This window comes from Poecilia formosa, unplaced genomic scaffold (genome assembly GCF_000485575.1).
Source record: "Poecilia formosa unplaced genomic scaffold, Poecilia_formosa-5.1.2 Scaffold596, whole genome shotgun sequence".
Lineage (NCBI taxonomy): Eukaryota > Metazoa > Chordata > Actinopteri > Cyprinodontiformes > Poeciliidae > Poecilia > Poecilia formosa.
In genome coordinates, this window is record NW_006800535.1 from 43585 (window position 1) to 62915 (window position 19331).

At 39.1% G+C, this 19331-nt stretch overlaps 1 protein-coding gene and 1 long non-coding RNA gene across 4 annotated transcripts in view; both read left to right on the forward strand.

Moving 5' to 3' along the window:
* agla (amylo-alpha-1, 6-glucosidase, 4-alpha-glucanotransferase a) overlaps positions 1–19331 on the forward strand; it is a 161399-nt gene that overhangs the window by 15466 nt on the left and 126602 nt on the right. The gene's annotated exons all lie outside the window — the stretch shown is intronic.
* Positions 6798–7375, forward strand: LOC107834364 (uncharacterized). Its single transcript, XR_001660158.1, has 2 exons — positions 6798–6827; positions 6892–7375. It is a non-coding gene; the product is annotated as an uncharacterized LOC107834364 (long non-coding RNA).

Consider the following 19331-nt stretch of genomic DNA (forward strand, 5'->3'; position numbering starts at 1 on the left):
CTGTTGTGCGCCTTCAAAATAAAAGCATGTGAGTGGAAGACTTTAAAATTCTAAGCAACTGCAGTGAAATTATTCAGGGGGACAAATGTGACTCTCTCCAATATTAGGGTGGACATGTCCCCCCCGCCCCCTCCACTTCCTACGCCTATGACCTTTTGATATAGTGGGTTTTTATGGGATTTTCTGTCTGAAATCTGAATGTCGGGGAGAGAAATTGGTTTGTGTGTGGTGTGTGGCTGCACACCACACCTGGCACGAATGAACCCGATCGAACCCATTATATTTACGATTTTTTGTCGGCTAGTGTGTCTCTCAGGTTTTGAAAATGGGCCGACAATCAGCCGACAATTCTAAAATTGTGTAGTGTGAGCTGGGCATTACACTAAGGAAATAAGGAAGGGAGGGTCAGTGGAGAGCACTGGAGTTGAGCCTTATTCATTCACTGTCATCAATAGAAAGAGAAAAAGACAGGAAGAAATGATAAAGCCAATAAATTCAAATGAGGTTGATCATTTTCATTTATCGTGCGATTAATTGGTGTAAACCAATAATAAACTTTATTATTTTAATCCAAATGAAAAATAAAATTGGCACAAAACTGCAGCTCCATCATGAAGCTGACCACAGCTGCTCTGTTTCTCTCTCCTTTATTGCTGTTTGTTGTTCAGAGCAGCAAGCTGCTAGCGCTGTTAAAGCACAGTCATTCCAAAACCCTACGCATGTGTTCCTTGGACTGATTAAATTAAACTCGTATTGCTCCTCTGTCCTCAGCAGCTCTCTCATAGCAGTCTGTGATCCACAGCTAAAGTGTAATGTTGTTTGGAGTTTTCAATGATGTAAATCACAAGCCAGTCAAGTAATGTGGTCAGCTGTCAAATCAAATGGTTTCATTGCTGTACCTGGCTTGGTCCTGCTAGTACTGAAGTAGGTACAAAAATCTGAGAACAACCAGGCTGAACCATGCCAGATTTGCTAATGGAAAATGAATCTGGCTCATTATTATTATCATTAGCTTATTCCCATTATCAATTCAAGTAATGTAAAACTAGCAACGAGCCGGTACTGATAACCAGTCCGATACTTGGCTGAACATAGAAGCTCAAACGTTGTGACCCAATATCTTACCAGTAGACTATGTGCTTTTAGGTTTCTTCTTCAGTTTGAAACTCCTCATTGTAATCTGTCTAATGCCCGTCTCTTTGGTAAGTTCTTTTTGCAACTGGGATGTTTTATGTTGATTTGCTGAGGCTTTCTCTCCAAACCTCATTGTTTTGTAACAGTTGTCCTGTCCCTGAAAAAAATCGATGTTCTTGACATTACAAATAAAAAAACTAATTTATACAAAAAATTTGATGTTCTCTCATCATTATTAGCATCTAAAGTACAAATTAATATTTGTACTTTCCTAATGGAAAGTACAAAAACATTTGTACTTTCCATTAGGCTTCAATTACAACAGATCTCAACAAAGCTGAGATCTGCTCAGCTTTGTTGTTGCAGCTGAGCAGATCTTGTCCTATGCATTGTATCAAATATTAGTTGCCTGTCGATAACTAAGATCTATAGGCAACATTGTTAATTTCAAATAGTTTTACTGATGTCACATTAAAACTTCACATCACTTTTTTAAACAAATGTACAAGTGCATTTCAGGTAGAATGTAATAATAATTTCAGAAGGTTTAAATATTGTTAAATTATTTCAGTAATTAACTTCTGAAAGTCAGACTCATTTTATTAGGTAGAGTGATGCAGAATGCTTATTTCTGTTTATTTGAAGGATTCATGTTTACAGCTAATGAATGAATCCAAATTGATTCATTTAGTGAGAGTTTCCATGGCTGCAGAAGGAAGGTCCTGGGTTTGGGATGTCAGCTCGGAGTCTTTTTGCATGGAGTTTGCATTTTCTCCCTGTGCATGTGTGATGTCTGTGTGGGTATATATTCAGTTTATTCCCACAGTTTATTCCCTGCATTGTATATCAACAATATGGATGATTGGTTAGTATCCCACAGGAGAATGAGCTTAGGTGTGTGTGTGTGTTGTGCATGTTTGTTTGTCCTGTTATAGATTAGTAACCTGTCCAAGGTTTAACCCACCTCTCACACAGTTAGACACGCCCACCCCGGCCTTGCATGGACAAGTGGGTGTAAACAATAGATGGGAGGAGTATAAGTTCACTTACTGACTGACTAAATTGCATGGGCCTTTCATTGGTATACTAAATTAGTGAGATCCCCGAGTTATTTTTAACTAATTAACCAAAGATCCTTCAGTTCCTCCTTCCCTGTTCAATAGAGCCTTGGGCAACTGGAAAGGTTACTTGTGTAGTGTAATCTCTTTCATTAAATCCGATGCTAGTAAATTTCTCCACTTCACTAGAAATTGTCTCATGTCACAGAAAGCATCTCTTTATGGTTTATTCAGACATATGCTGTGTTGGAGTCCAGTGAGTACATTAATAAAGTAACTTGTTGCTTTTCTCCCCTGACAGGAGACCAGGGTTCCCTCAAAGTTCAGGAGAACTCCCATGATGCTGCCTCAGCACCTAAAGCAAATCAGAGTCCTCATGCTTAACGAAAAAGATAATTTAGAGAGAACTTTGTTCAGACTTGAACAAGGTAATTATTCTCTTGCTTCATATTACTCTTAAAATTATGGAATTTTTTTATGTAGAGATTTTGGTAACACTTTTGTCAAATAAAGTGTTACTGAGATTTTGCATGTCGTTGAGTAGTATTTTATGTGGGATGTTATGACTAACCTATGTATCCTATTCTGTACCTACATTCTCTGCCATTAAAACTGATCTGCATCTGCTTTTTGTGTTTACACAGAAAGAGAAGCTCTTGCAAAACTCCACATCAACACACATACACTATATTGCCAAAAGTATTCGCTCAACTGCCTTGACTCACATATGAGCTTTAGTGAGATCCCATAAAACATGTGTTGGAATGGCCCAGTCCAAGTCCAGACCTTAACCCAGGGGTGGGCAATTCCAGGCCTCGAGGCCCAGTCTCCTGCAACTTTTAGATGGAAAAATAATAATTAACAATAAAGTTCGATTTTCACCACTTTTTTGCACCTGGTCATACTAGAACTGCTCCAGTTCCTAAAGTACAACTCATAGACTCTTCAAACTTGGACTAGATTATTCTGCTCTAATAGCCGAATATTTAGAACCTAGTTTGTGATTTGTGAAACCTTTATCTGATTTGTGAAACTTTAAAAAAGGGCGATTTCACCACTTTTTTTTTTAATCTTGGTTACACGAGCACTGCTCTAATTCCAAATCTACAACACCTAGACACTTCAAACCTGGATCAGATTATTTTCAATTACCGTATTTTCCGCACTATAAGGCGCACCTAAAAACCTTCAATTTCCTCAAAAGCCGATTGTGCGCCTTATAATCCGGTGCGCCTTATATATGGACCGATATTGAGCCACAACAGGTCTAGCAACTATGGTAAGCAGCCGCCGACTTAATTTTTGTCTGTAGAAGAAGAAGAAGCGCGCGGTGCATGCTGGGATAGTTGTCAGAACGTTGGTTTGTAATCTATTAATAAAGTTTGACTGACTTATCTACCTACCGACCGTCTAGAATCAGGTCTTCTGCAGGTCAATTAGCACCACGTTCTCCACAAACATGCTGTGCGCAAACGGAGAAGGATGACCATCGTCCGGGCATGTCGCAGAAGGCTCTCCTCGCCGACCAGAGTCGGACTGTTTTGTTGACATTCACTTTAGTGCAGCTCCATAACATAACTCCAGCCTCTACTGTAGTGTCTATTCTATGCGCCTTATAATGCCTTATATATGAAAAAAGTTTTAAAATAGGCCATTCGTTGAAGGTGCGCCTTATAATCCGGTGCGCCTTATAGTGCATAAAATATGGTAATAAAAGAATATTTAAAACCATGTTTGGGATTTCTGAAACCTCTCATTTGTGAAACTTCACTTAAACAGACCGCTATAGAAGATCTTTCCTTTCAACAGCCATCACCATCTACAATAGCTCTTTGAAGAATTAATGAGTTACACCAACATTTAATTTCCCATTGGGATTAATAAAGTGGTTTTGAATTAGAATTGAATTTGAAAAAAACTGGATGGAACAAGTGTGAATAGTAATCTGATCTTTAGTGAAATTTTACAAATCGCATAAAGGTTTCACAAATCCCAAACATGGATTTAAATATTCTGCTATTAGAGCAGAGTAATATAGTTCAGGTTTGAAGTGTCTAGGTGTTGTAGTTTTGGAGCTGGAGCAGCTCTCATGTGACCAAGATTAAAAACCCTCGTCTGAAATAAACCTTTATTGAAGTTTCACAAATCAGAAAAAGGTTTTGCAAATTCCAAACATGGTTCTAAATATTCTGCTATTAGAGCAGAATAATTGAGTGCAAGTTTGAAGTGTCTAGGTGTAGTAGTTTTTTTTAATTAGCACAGTTCTAGTGTGATCCAGATGCAATAACATTGGTAAAATCAACCTTTATTGAAGTTTCACAAGTCAGAAAAATGTTTCACAAATCCCAAACATGGTTATAAAGATTCTTCTTGAAGAGGAGAATAATCTAGTCCAGGTTTGAAGTGTCTAGGTGTAGTGGTTTTTAAACTAGAGTCAATTAAAGATGCGGATGGTAGTGAAAAATTTGGTGAAATCGCCCTAATCGGAAGCTAGAATTGGAAACCAACTTCAGCTTCGTCCAAAAGAGTACAGTTTATAAAGTCTGTATTCTATACTGCCCTTCAATAATCATTAGCTTTAGATAAAGAAGATGAGCATATCCGACTACCTGATCCAATTGCAATAGTTCACTCCTGCGTTAAGCCCAGTTCACACTACACATTTTTTTATCCCGAATATCCCCTTATGACAATCTTAGAACGTCCAACGATCGTAACCGATCATCCTGTAGTGTAGTGTGGTGTGTTACAACTGATCGGGTCCGGTTTGTAAAACCTTGTGGCAGCTCTGATCTAAATCAGGCATATTCAACATGTTAGATTGTCTTGGCCAGTTTATCGCTGCAGCATGTGGGGTTTTCCCTGACTCGGAGCGAGAATGCTCCGACGTTGAATGTGACCGGTAGCCAATGAGAAATCGTGGAGGATTCCGCGCTTTCTGAAGGGAAAACACAAAGGGGAATCCCAAACAGCTGACATGGCGCAACGAGAGTCCATTGGACATCGGAGATGATATCTGGAAACAAAATTAATGTTTATTCAACATTTCTTGAGAGGAATATCCACAGAAATGACAAGGAGAGGAGTCGGAGTGAAATTGCCACCGCAGTTGATAAACCCGGTAACTTTTCAGCTGTTCATCGTTAACGTGACATAAATAGGTTATAAAGATAAGGCAATTCGTTCAGCCACTTTCGTTTACTTTAAATTCACATCTGATATAGTGGGGTTTTACGGGATTTTCTGTCTGAAATCTGAATGTCGGGGAGAGAAATCGGTTCGTGTGTGGTGTGTTGCTCTTGCCGTGTGGCTGGATACCACACCCAGCACGATTGAACCCGATCGAACCCGTTATGCTTATGATTTTTTTGTTGGCTAGTGCGTCTCATGTTTTGAAAATGGGCAGATGATCAGCCGACAATTCTAAAATTGTGCAGTGTGACCTGAGCATTACACTAAGGAAATGAGGAAGGGAGGAGTTAGTGGAGGACACCTGAGTTGAGCCTTTTTTCATTCAGTGTCATCAATAGAAAGAGAAAAAGATGGAAAGAAATGATGAAGCCGATAAATTAAAATGAGGTCGATAATTTTAGTTTATAGTGCGATTGTTTTGTTTATCGCGACAGGCCTGTGTATGTTATGTAGTTTTCAAGGATGTCACTTTCCAAGAAGTGTTAAACGCAGTTATCAGCATTAATAGAATTTGTATTTTATTAAAATGTAATGATAAATTGATTTCAATCACTTAACCAATTTACTTATTGATCTTACTTATCTCTGAAAGATGTTCATTTTAACAAGAAAATAGCAGCTGCTTTACAATTCAGGACTATTATACATTTTAAATATGTTGAAAAATGAATCTAGTTTTCCCATTCATCTCAAATTCTGCTATTAAAACCCTTTCTGATGGAGCAGAGGTTGCAGGTGCATACATATATTCCTTTAGTAATTTTGGAAACACTTTATTTGAAGTGGTGTGAATAAGACTGACATGACACTGTCATAAACATGACCTAACACCTGTCATGAACATGAGTAAGTCTAAATGAATATTTATGACTGTTGTCAAAGTGTCATTTGGTAAATCATGACACTTTTAATATAAAGTTGACATTATTCAAAATGTCTTTGCTATGACAACTTGACATTAACCTAAACAAAATTATCTTTATGACAACTTGACATTAACCAAGAATCATATGTCATAAATATGTCATGATTTAATTGTTATTACACTATCGAAAGCTTTAACAAAACAGCAATTCATATTCCCACTACCTGAAATAAATCGAAACAAGTAGGACCAACAATAAAGATTTCATTAATCTTTATTACACTTTCAAATGATTTAATAACAGAGTCAATAACAATTTATTTTACATCAAGTAAAGTGGAACAAGTAGCACCAGTTATGACTGTCATTAAGTGTTATTACAGTGTCATTAAGTAAAGTGAAACGAGTAGCAACAGCTATGATGTCATTAAGTGTCATTGATATTAAGTTTTACCTCAAGTAAAGTGAAACAAGTAGCAACAGTTATGAGATGTCATTAAGTGTTATTACAGTGTCATTAATATTAACTCTTACCTCAAATAAAGTGAAACAAGTAACAGTTATGAAGATGTCATTAAGTGTTATTACAGTGTCATTAATATTAATTCAAGTAAAGTGAAACTAGTAGCAACAATTATAAAGGTGTTATTAAAGTGTCAAATGCAATGCTAACAGAGTCACTGATATTACGTCTTACCTCAAGTGAAGTGAAACACACTGGACTACTTATAACTACCATCATAACTGTAGAACAAACCCTTGGAATAAAACAAAAGATAACTTGTTCTTCAAACAGAGGGTTTAACGTCTGGTCAGTATGTTATTACTCTGAAATACTGATTGAAAAACTAAAACAGAATTACTTATTCTTTAACTTAAGAAAATAGGTTCTTTCAACAGTAACATCTTTTGCTTTGATTATGTCAGCCATCTCCTTCGTAATAGTCTTCCTGTAATGCTCTGAAAACATTTCTTCTTGTCTTCATTTCCTGGAAGCAACTCTTTGAAGGTGTCCAGAAATGCTCAGAAATTACAGCTGTTCTTGCAATAGTTGATCATGGCGAAAGCCTTTTCATGAATTTAAACTTGGTGAATCTCTTCTGGACATTCTCATAGTCTGTGATGACTCAATTCATTGTGGTAACTTAAAAAAAGAACAAAAACAAAAAAACAATGTCATCATAATTCAGCATTTATTTAAATACCTTTCCAAAAATGCCCCTTTCTGCACACTGTCAGAATGGTAGACTGGCAGACAAATGTCTAGTTAACATGACTGGTTGTTATGAAGTGCAATACAATTATTTCTTAACACAAGTAACTTAATAACTAAAGCTGAACAAAATTATTCTGATCAAATATTTGTTTGGCAGAAATTCAGACAGACTGCCACTGTTATTCAGAATGCATCACTTAATGTATAGTTTTAGGCACATGAGTGTATCTTTTCACTTGATGAGCATTCTAAATTATTTCCAACCAGATACTCTGGTTTATTGATGTTTGCAAGAAGTTTATTATAAATAGATTTAACACCAGTTTTTAGTTGTGTAAAACGTAACTTATTAACTCAGCTGGTGAATGTTGATTCCTGCTCCCCCTTCCGCACTTACCTGGAGAAAATAGTAACACAAAAATTACTTACTTAATTTTCTTGGGCAATATTTCATCTTCATATTCCCTTTGATCGAGTAATCGGATAAAAAAAACAAGATAAAATAAAACATTGATAAATCTAACATAAAAGCAGTACCATTGCATATCAACATGAATCCAATTTTTCACATTTGAGATTCCCTAACAATAACTTTTCTGTAGTTTAGAAAATTAACCTGTAACAATAATAGCTCACTTTCTAAAAAAAGTTTTACAAAAATCTGAAATTATATTCAATTTAATAATAGAGGCAGGCTCACAAATACGCTGATATAAATAAATGTCAATACTCCAGCTTTTCGTTTATGCATTCATCTTCATTCAATTTAATAGATGAACTCTGACCTTGCCCAGACATTTATAGCTTTTGTGTTCATGTTAGCGATGGGATTTGACACCTTTGTTCGTCACACACAGAAACATCTACCAGGTATATAATGTCACAATGTGCTACGCCACCAATTTTCGGGTTTGTCCGTAAAATACACTTATGCTAATCAAATAATGCGCACCCGCCCCGACGTGTTCTTTCTATCCACTCACCTGTATAAATACACCTGCAGTGCTCTTCCTCGCCGTTTGCTCTGAACCAGCCACCAAGCAGCAGCTCCGCGAGGAGAAAAGCATCGCACCAGTCATTTTAAGAATGCTTATTGGTTCCCCGAAAAACAACAAAGACCCAGACATTATCATGAATCAATAAAATCCTACCAGGCCAAACTTGAAAACTGGACATTATGCTGCTAACACTTATCTGTCATCAACAACTCGGGTGGAAGTGAGAGCACTGCGCAATTCAAGTAATAACCCAGCCAAAACACCGTGCACTAAATAATAAAATATAACTTAACAAAGCTTCGAGGCAGATAAATTTTCCTCGAGGAATTTTAATAATCGAGGCACTCGAATCACTCGAGGAATCGTTTCAGCCCTACTTGTGTGTATATTAAATGTTTCATGCTTTCTGAACATTCAAACGATCTAAAATAGCTTGGATTCCAAGTTTATAAGGTGGAAAAAGGCCACTTTCCTGAGGCAGTATGCTGTACCCTGAATCCATGGAATATATTCAGGCACATCTTTTTTCAGTGAAAAAAAAAATGTGCTGCATGCTGGCAGCACATCTTCAAGAGGCGCCAGAAAAGTGTGCCTCTTGACATTTACAGCTATCTGAACCTGGTAGGCATTTGTGAGCTGGCTGTAAATCTCAACTATATATAGACTAAACTGTGAAGGGCCAAAATGGCTGCAGACATCCAGTGTGTGCCTGTTTCAGAGCTGTGAGATTCTCCTGTATCAGGAGTGAGATTAAACAGGCTTCTATTTGAGGGAGGGGATATGTAGGGGGCCTGTGTATTGCTTTTTGTTTGTTTTGTTTTGTTTTTCACTTGTAGTTCTCATGCAAGAAGTTAAGCAACATTTGACAGGAAAAGTTGTGTGTGCTATGTATGATTGTGGAATTTTTCCACGCAAATTTAAATAATACATTTTGTCCAAACTGCATGACATGGTTAAAACGGAAAGATAAAGACTAAGACAAGATCTACAAAAGTTCTGTGCTGGTTTGTTCTTAGGTTTAGCTTCCCACAATGCTGCATAATAAATGGAAAGCTGTTGTGTCTCCTCAGGTTTTGAGCTCCAGTTCCGCCTGGGTCCAAGCCTCCAAGGAAGGAGAGTTATAGTTCACACCGACTACCCACTTGATGGACAGAAGTTCATTCGAAACAACTTCCGTGTTTTAGCCTGGAACTACCCAACAGGAAGGGAGGATGACTCTGATAAGTACTGCTCCCTAGAGCTCAAGATTGCTGGATCCTACCAGTACTACTTTGGATATGTGTAAGAGTGACTCATACTGCAATTGTTAAAATCCATAATTGGAAAATTTGTGGTACAATTAACATTACTTTTGTTCATGAACTTTATTTACTTGTCGGCAGAGAAAAAATTGGGGGTAAAAATGACTAAATCAATTTTGAGATCTAACAAAACTTGAACACACTTACTGTAGCTGCGTGTTTTGGCCATATCAAAATTAGTCAATTTCACAAATCTGCAGTGGAAACACCTTTTTTTTTTGCATCATATGAATCACATGATCAACAATCGGATGTTCCCACTGGCACAAAACATGAAGAAAACAGAAAGTAGTAGGAGGATGATGGTGCAGCATGGTTTTTATTGACACATTGTGTGAACAAATTTATTCACATGTGATTTTTAATTACGTTTCTTGTTTAATGGAAACACAATTGTTTTTTTTTGTTTTTTGACACTAATGGAATATTAACAAAATTTTGTGCACATTTGTAATGGAAACACAGCTAATGTCTCATGGAGTCTCCTGGCTAAAGTACAACACACCATCTATGCTATTTCAAGTCTTAGAGGAACTTAAGGGCCATATAGTCTGAGCTCTACGGTGCTTGCAAAAAGTATTCACCCCCTTTTATTACTTTTAGAACTTAATCCTGATCAACAAAATTTATTTTGACAAAAAATTATTTTACTGTTAAAGTGAAAACTGATTTCTACAAAATGACATTTTCCGCACTATAAGGCATACCTAAAAACCTTCAATTCCTCAAAAGCCGACAGTGCGCCTTATAATCCGGAGCCACAACAGGTCTAGCAACTACGGTAAGCAGCCGCCGACTTCATTTTCGCCCGTAGAAGAAGCAGCTCGTGGTACATGCTGGGATAATTGTCAGAACGCTGGTTTGTTAATAAAGTTTGACTGACCTATCTACTTACCGGCCATCTAGAATCAGGTTGTCTGCAGGTCATTTAGCACCACGTTCTCCACCAACATGCTGTGCGCAAACGGAGAAGGGTGACAATCGTCCGGATACGCCCTGGCCCAGTCGCGGAAGGCTCTCCTGGCTGACCGGAGTCGGACTGTTTTGTTGACATTCTTTATGTCAACAAAGTGGCTTTAGACATTCATCTTTTACTGCAGCTCCATCTAGTGGATGCATAACGTAACTCCAGCCTCTACTGTAGCGTCTCTTCTATGCGCCTTATAATGCGGTGGGCCTTATATATGAAAAACGTTTTAAAATAGGCCATTCATTGAAAGTGCGCCTTATAATCTGGTGCGCCTTATAGTGCGGAAAATACGGTAAGTAAAAAATATTTAACATCAGTGATTGTGAACATCAGTATTTAGTGAATGTTTATCTGGCTGCCGTCCCAGCAGGGAGTCAGAGTGGATCCCTCTGAGTCAGCTGCTCATTTGCAGCTGGAGTTTTTCTCCATTCTTCCTGTTAAACTGTTCCAGCTCTGTCGGGTTGGGGGAGATCAGCTGTGAACAGCCCTGTTCAAGTCCTTCCACAAATTCTCTATGGGATTAAAAAGTCTTGGCTTTGACTGGGCCACTCCAGAACCTTCACCTTGTTGTCATCTTTGTGTAGCTCTAGATGGATGCTTTGGGTCGTTGCCTTGCTGGAAAATAAATGTTCTCTGAAGACATAGTTCCAGTGCCATTGTTCTGCCCACATGCATCACACAAAACATGTATGGCACCAAGTTGCCAGGGGGACACCAAAAAACCAGGCTTATGAATAGTTATAAAACATTTAAAAAATAAAAATATGAGACATAAGCCATACAAAAGTATTGTAATCTTTAGTCCAGTCTTGATCCGAGTTTGTTTCAACAGTGACTTTCTCATTGCTTCTCACCCTTAAAGCTGTGACTGGTTAAGAACCCAGGCAGCAGTTGTTCCATGTGGAGTCTCTCCATCTCAGCTGCTGAAGCTTCAGTGTAGTCAGACGTGTCCTGGGGCCTCATGTGTGTACACACAAGATGGCATGTTTAAAAATGAACGTGGTATGAAAAGTTCCAAGAAGAGTGAATTCTGCAAGGCAGTGACTCCATGGAATCTGGAAACATTTCAAACTACTGTAATGAAATGACATCAGACAGTGCTTTACATAAAATATTTCATTTTCATTCATGCACACAAGCACAATATAAACTAATAGTATTATGACAATATAATAATGTTATTATTATTAAAACTACTTTTGTTACTGTAAGCAGGGAGTGTTGCCATGGATATTTGGACATGTAGTGGCACCCTTCCAGGTATTTATACTAGCTTATATATTTGTGGGTCGATGTCAATTTTATTTATAAAGCACTTTAAAAACAGATATTAACTGCACCAAAGTGCTCTACAGTATTCATCAGTGTTGTGTTCAAGACCACCTAACCCGAGACCAAGACAAGACCAAGACCAGAGTGTATCGAGACCGAGACAAGACCAAGACTTTTAGGGTCCGAGACCAAGTCAAGACCAAGACCGAGGGAAGTCGAGACAGAGTCAAGACCAAGACCAGCAGCCCGCGCTACATGACACAATAAAATGTAAAATATGATCAAAATTGCTTTTCAAAATAATCTGAAAGATCCATATTCCCATAAAAACACCTAGATATTAAATACTTAATACATTTTACCAATATTACCAATATACTCTGCATGTATGCTATTCTGACAGCGTATGGCTATCTGATAGAACACTGGCTACATCTGTCAGACACATCATTACCATAAGATTTAATTTAATCAACAACGTAGAATCATGATGTAGATCGTCATACACTTTGTTATTAACAGTTGTATGGCATCCTGACTTAGCGGTTAAGTGAGTTTTACATGGGTGTGTGTTGTAGTTGACTCTAGCTGCAGCCAGACCCTGCTTTAAATACACTTTGAAACCATGACAACACATGTACATCTATATAGTTATCATTGAAAACAATTTAATGACTTATTTTCGTCATAACTTGCTGCGTATGGTGAACTGACAACTCCTCTGACGGTCGGACTTTTTAATGCGCATGCGCAGGCATGGTACTCACTGCATGTATACTATTCTGACAGCATATGGTAATCTGATAGAACAACGGCTCTCAGTGAGTGACACTCCAGTCCTATCTAATAAGTAAAGAGCCGTGGAGAAGAATCGACTGTTTCTGAATGTCACCTCACTATATTGCAGACTTTTGGACATAGCATTGTCCCATATATGCGACAAGTCAGTCAACACCTCCGCACAATAATTCAGCACAGTGAGTGACTTTTTTTCATCACAAATTCTTATGCGTCTCTGCAGCTAACTTTGCTAACATCATGTTAACGGAGCTTACCTTCTTTGAGCTACCTTTCTAAGTGACGAAAAAAGTTAGACGTCCCCACCGTCTGTGAAGGCGAAGCGATGTTGAGTTAGCTGTGGCCATCGGATTTCTTACTATTTTTGCAGCGCTGTTACTGACGATTAGACAAACATTTTCTGCCGCTGAGAGAAAACCATTGCGCATGTCCTGGAGCGCCGCGCGCGAGTGGAAGGTGGGGTGGGGAGGGGGAGGGGGAGGGAGAGTAACGGAAACACGTTATTGCTTGGATTTTAATCGGTGCGTTTTGCATCCACTGACAACAAAGATGTTAACAAATAAACTGGACAGTATGCTGTACGTTTAGTGGTATTTTCACAGTTGCGGTCTCGACTGGTCTTGAAATAAAATGCCGAGTCCTCAGAGCCCAAGACCGAGACCAAATGCGGTCGAGTCCAAGACGAGACCGAGACCATCAAAAAATGGTCTTAAGACCGGTCTCGAGACCAAGACCAACTTCAAGTACCACAACACTGGTATTCATAAGATGAAATGCATAAGAATAAAACACAAAGTAAAACAGACAGGGCAAGTAAATTACAATGTCAGGAAAGCTAAAGAATAAAAATGAGTTTTAAGAAGTGATTTAAAATGTTCAGACTTTGAGCAGATCTAATGTTAAAAGGTACGTTGTTCCACAGAGTAGGAGTAGTGATGGCGAAAGCATGGTCTCCTCTGCTTTTCAGTCTGGTTCTAGGAATATGTAAGAGAAATGTATTATTTGACCGAAGTGTTCTAGAGACGGAATGGCTATGAAGAAGGTCTTGAAGGTATACCGGAGCTAGGCCATGTAAAGTTTTAAAAACCGATAAAAGAATTTTAACATCAATCCGATAGGAAACTGGCAGCCAGTGCAGAGAAGCCAATACTGGTGTTATGTGCTCTTGTTTCCAGGTTCCAGTTAAAAGTCTAGCTGTGGCATTTTGAATAATGAGTTGCAGTAGTCTGAACATCTAGTGATGAAGGCATGGATATGTTTCTCAAAGTCTTTAAGACAGAAGCTAGAATTAACCTTTGCAAGAAGGCACAGAGCTCACCTGCTTATCCAAGCAGGTGACTTGTTTGGATAAGCTCACCTGCTCACAAATGTCAAAAATAACACCAAGATTCCTAATAGAAGACTGATAAAAAGGAACAAGGGAACAAATAATTTTGTTACTAATGAGGCTCTTTTCTGCAAACACAATAATTTGAGTTTTATTTTGATTTAAGTGAAGAAATTTTTGGTTCATCCACTGGCTAACTTCTGTTAAGCAATCTGTTAAAGACTGTAGGGAATCATCCTGAAGTAGTTTCTTGAGGGGCATGTATATCTGCTCATCAGCAAAGCAGTGAAAAGAGATACTACATTTCTTAAAGATATGAGCAAGAGGCAGCAAATGCAAAATAAATAAAATAGGGCCTGAAATTGAACCTTGAGGTACTCCATAATTTAGGGGTGCTGCCACTGAGGAACAGTGATCAAGATGAACAGAAAAACTTCGGTCTCTCAAAGACGATGAGAACCAATCTTGGGCTGCCTTCACACTGCAGCCTGAAGTGACCCAATTCCGATTTTTTTTGACGTAATGCGACCTGTATTTGATCTTTTAATGACAGTCTGAACAGCACAGGTTGGATTCTTTTCGAATGCGACCCATATCTGATATGTATCCAATTCAAATGCGACCTAACGTCCAGGTCGCATTCATCAGAACTGAACGTCACTGATGCTGGACAAATGTCACTGTTCTGCGTCCTCATATGCGCAAGCAGGAAAAATAACAACAACCTATAATGAGGATTAAGTTGTTAATGTGCTGGCTCCAGTCGGACAACAACTTCAAATATGTAAGCTATGCTCCACCGTTAGCATCCATGTTTACTTCTGCAAACACTAAACACTGAGGACTTCTTTTTATGGCGGTTGGCAGAACACTGAGGCTGCATTCACACTGCAGCCTGAAGTGACACAATTCCGATTTTTTGTCAGATTGGATTTTTTTTTTTGCTGGGGCCGTTCCCACTACCAAACATATGCGACCTGTATCTGTTCTGCAGTGTGAACAGGCAAACGACCTGAAAGTGTCCCACAGAGGGTGAAATAGCGTCGGCGTTCTCAGTGTTCTGCCAACTGCCATAAAAAGAATAAATCCTCAGTGTTTGCCGAAGTAAACATGGTTGCTAACGGTGGAGCATAGCTTACATATTTGAAGTTGTTGTCCACTTCCCGCTTACGCTGATGCGCGTAAGCGGAATAGTGAGATTTGTTGAGAATCAGTGACGTTCAGTTCGGATGAATGCGACCTGAACGTTAGGTCGCATTTGAATTGGATACATGTCAGATATGGGTCACATTCGAAAAAATCTGACCTGTGCTGTTCAGACCGTCATGAAAAGATCGGATACAGGTTGTATTACGTTAAAAAAAATTGGAATTGAGTCACTTCAGGCTGCGGTGTGAACGCAGCCTGAGAACGCTGACGCTATTGCGCCCTCGGCGCATGCGGGACACTTTCAGGTTGTTTGCCCGGTCAGACTGCAGAACACATACAGGTCCCATATGTGTGGCAGTGTGAATGGCCCTGTCAAAAAAAATCTGATTTGACAAAAAATCGGAATTGGGTCACTTCAGACTGCAGTGTGAACACAGCCTAGAACTGTACCCTTAAGCACTTTGAATTGCCTTGTTGCTGAAAATGTGCTATATAAAAAAAAAATTACCTTAAGAGAAACGCAGTGCTTCAATCGAAATAAAAGGATGTTAATGGTATCGAATGCTGAACTTAAATCTAATTACAATAAAACCACAATGTCAACTTTGTATTAAAAGTGTCGTAATTTACCGAATGACACTTTATGACAACAGTCATAAATATTAATGAAGGCTTATTCATGTTCTTGACAGGTGTTATGTCATGTTTATGAAAGTGTCATGACAGTCTTATTCACCCCCCTTCAAATAAAGTGTTACCAAATACACTAAGCAAGGTGATTTCTGTACTGTGTCCACATTTAAAACCAATTTGGAATTTCTCAGATATATCATGATTTGTTAGAAAAGACTGCAGCTGAGTAAAAACAATCTTCTCTAAAACTTTTGTTAAAAAAAACGGTAGTTTAGAAATAGGTCTAAAATTAGCAAGAATACCATGGTCTAAGTTCAGTTTTTTTTTAATAATGGGTGTACCATGGCATGTTTGAAAGCAGCAGGGACATGTCCAGTCAAAAGAGAGATATTTATCAAGGTGAGGGTGTATGGCCCAATGGCAAGAAAAATATCTTTAAATAAAAGAGCAGGGATAATTTGTCGTTTAACTACAATGGACAAATGGAACAAAGAAACTGGCTCAAACTGTTCAAAACTGGCACCACCTAGAGATGTTTCCTGGTGATCCAACACAGGCAAATAGTAAAGCCCCTAAGACAGTGGTTCCCAGAGTCGGTCCTTGAGGGCCGGCATCCTGCATGTTTCAGTTCTCTCCCCAGTTTAATGCACCTGGATCAAATGATGGCTCATTAGATGGCCTAAGAAGTATATTGACATGCCTAAGGTTACTACCACCAGGGAGTAGGCCTGTCACGATAACAAATTTTGCTGGACGATTTAATTGTTTAAAAAATTATTGCGATAAACAATATTGTTTCAAGACCTTTTGACATTGATTTAATGGAAATGACTAATAATGCATGCGGTTTCCTGCCATAGATAGATGCACTTTATTTTCAAAAGAACACATGACACTGGAGCTGATAAACTAAATAAACAAAACAACCAAAAATAAAATGGATTCCCAGTCTCCATTAACAAAAAAACGAACTTGAATAAAAACTAAACATAAAGCCAAAGTGGAAATAAATACTGCATTCAACCAAAAGAGTGTAGATTATGAAGTTTGTATACTATATTGCCCTTCAGTAATCACTAAATTTAAATGGATAAGATGGGCACATCCGACTACCTAATGCAGTAGTTCATACTACACGATTTTTTTTATCCCTATTTTCCCCTGACGACAATTACGATTGTAATTACGATTGTCGCTGGCGATTTCCTTACTGATCTCCTGCAGTGTGTGGTGTGTTACGGTAGATAGTCGTGGCCACTCCAATCTAAATCGGGAGGTTTCCCTGACTGGGAGCTTAATGCAGCCTGAATGTGACAGGTAGCCAATCAGAAAGCGCAGATACTCCTCCATGCTTTCTGAGGGGAAATTACAGAGGAGAATTCCAAACAGCTGACACGGTGCAACCCGAAGTCCAGCGGACGTTGGAGATGATATGTGGAAACAACATTAATATTTATTCAACATTTCGTGCAAAGGACATAGAAATGACAAGGGGAGGAGTTGGAGCCAAATTGCTACCGCAGTTGATAAACCGGGTAACTTTTCAGCTGTTCATTAATGTGACATAAATAGGTTATAACGATTTTCATTCAGTCAGAACTTTTCGCTGACTCTAGCCACATGCGTCACTGGTAGATTCTAGTAAAGCATTGATTAATGCCTGATTTTAAAATTAGTCAACTGGGCTTGTAAACTGTTGTGTTGTGTAATACTACTCCATGCCACTAGGTGGAGCCGCTGGTAGGCGTGGGTGAGAAACGGCAGGATGAGTAAGTGAGAATGTTAAGAACAATGGCGTTGTGCTCGTTCGGTTAGTTGGACTTGATGTGCTGCGTTAAATAAAGGTACAGGTATTCAAGAACGTGTCTTGTTCTTACACCATTACAAATTGGCAACGAGAGATCCTGCGTGTGTTTTTTTTCTTCTGCTGAAGTTTTTCTACCTGCTGAATTAGCATGGCTGCTAACGTCCACCCGCCGCCGTTGTTTTTGCCTTGCCCTGGAGAACCTGCTCTACCATTCAACATGTGGATGCGTATGTTCAACAATTACTTGCTCGTGATTAATGCAACAGGGAATGCTTGGCCTGACGCCCGAAAAAGAGCGACTTTATTACACTGCTTAGGAGCCGAAGGACAACGAACGTTCTACTCATTAACGAACACAGGTGACACATTTTCTTCTGCTGTTGATGCTCTAGAAAAACACTTCACACCGAAAGTCAACATTGTTGTAGAGAGGCATGCTTTCAGAAAGCGAACACAATCACCACATGAGACTGTTGAGCAGTACGTGACTGCTCTACGTGACCTTGCTTCTAAATGTGACTTTGATGATAAGACCGAAGAAATGATCCGTGATCAGTTGGTCGAACACATCTTCAACTCCAGAATAAGAGAGAGACTCCTACTTGAACCTGATTTGACTCTAGATAAAGCTGTTACTCTTGCAGCACAAATGGAATCGGCAGCTTACCAAGCTAAAGCGTTAACAGCTAATAGCGATGGCCATGTCCAAGCCATACAGTCTCGTTCATACTCAGCTACGAAGAATAACAATTCTGTTCTTCGACCTACCAAGGCACCTTCTGCTACATCGACTTCTGCTAAAAGTTGTTTTAGGTGTGGTTCAAACAAACACCTGGCTAATTTCTGCCAATGCCCAGCTGCTAAAGCTACATGTAATCTCTGACAAAAAGTTGGTCACTTTGCCCGTGTCTGCTGCTCATCTAAGACAAGACGGGTCCGTGAAGTGCAGCTACCAAATCTGACTGTACTGTACTTGAGACACTTTGCATGCATCAAAAACCCTACAGTGTGACATTGAATTAAGCACCACAACTTCACCTACCAAGACTCTTTGACTCACTGTTGATACAGGCTCTGCAGTTTCCATACTGCCGCAGCAAACCTACAAAGAACATTTCAGTGGAACACCGCTACGTCCCCCTGACCTCCGCTTAGTTACTTATACTAAGAAAACAATTCCTGTTCTAGGATGTTTACAAGTTGAAGCAAGTAGAGGAACTACTACTGCACCAGCTACTCTTTTTGTTGTAAAACAGGGAACTCCTCTTCTTGGCCAAAACTTGATGGAAGCACTGCACATTTGCATCACTGGAAACGCTGTTTTGCCACCATGCACTGCTCCTGCTGCTCCCGTGATGACAACAGATGCATCACCTGCATCACTTGCCTCTGCTGCTGCTGCTGATATAGGCTGTGTGAAATCATTCGTTCATAAAGTAAGACTGGATCCTACAGTTAAACCAGTACGACAAAAGCTTAGACGCCTTCCCTTTGCGGTGAGAGCTCCAGTTTCAGCTGAACTGAACCGCCTCCTGAAAGCTGGAGTCATTGAACGCATTGATGCATCGCCATGGGTTTCACCAATCGTAGTAACAGGACGCAAAACAGGAG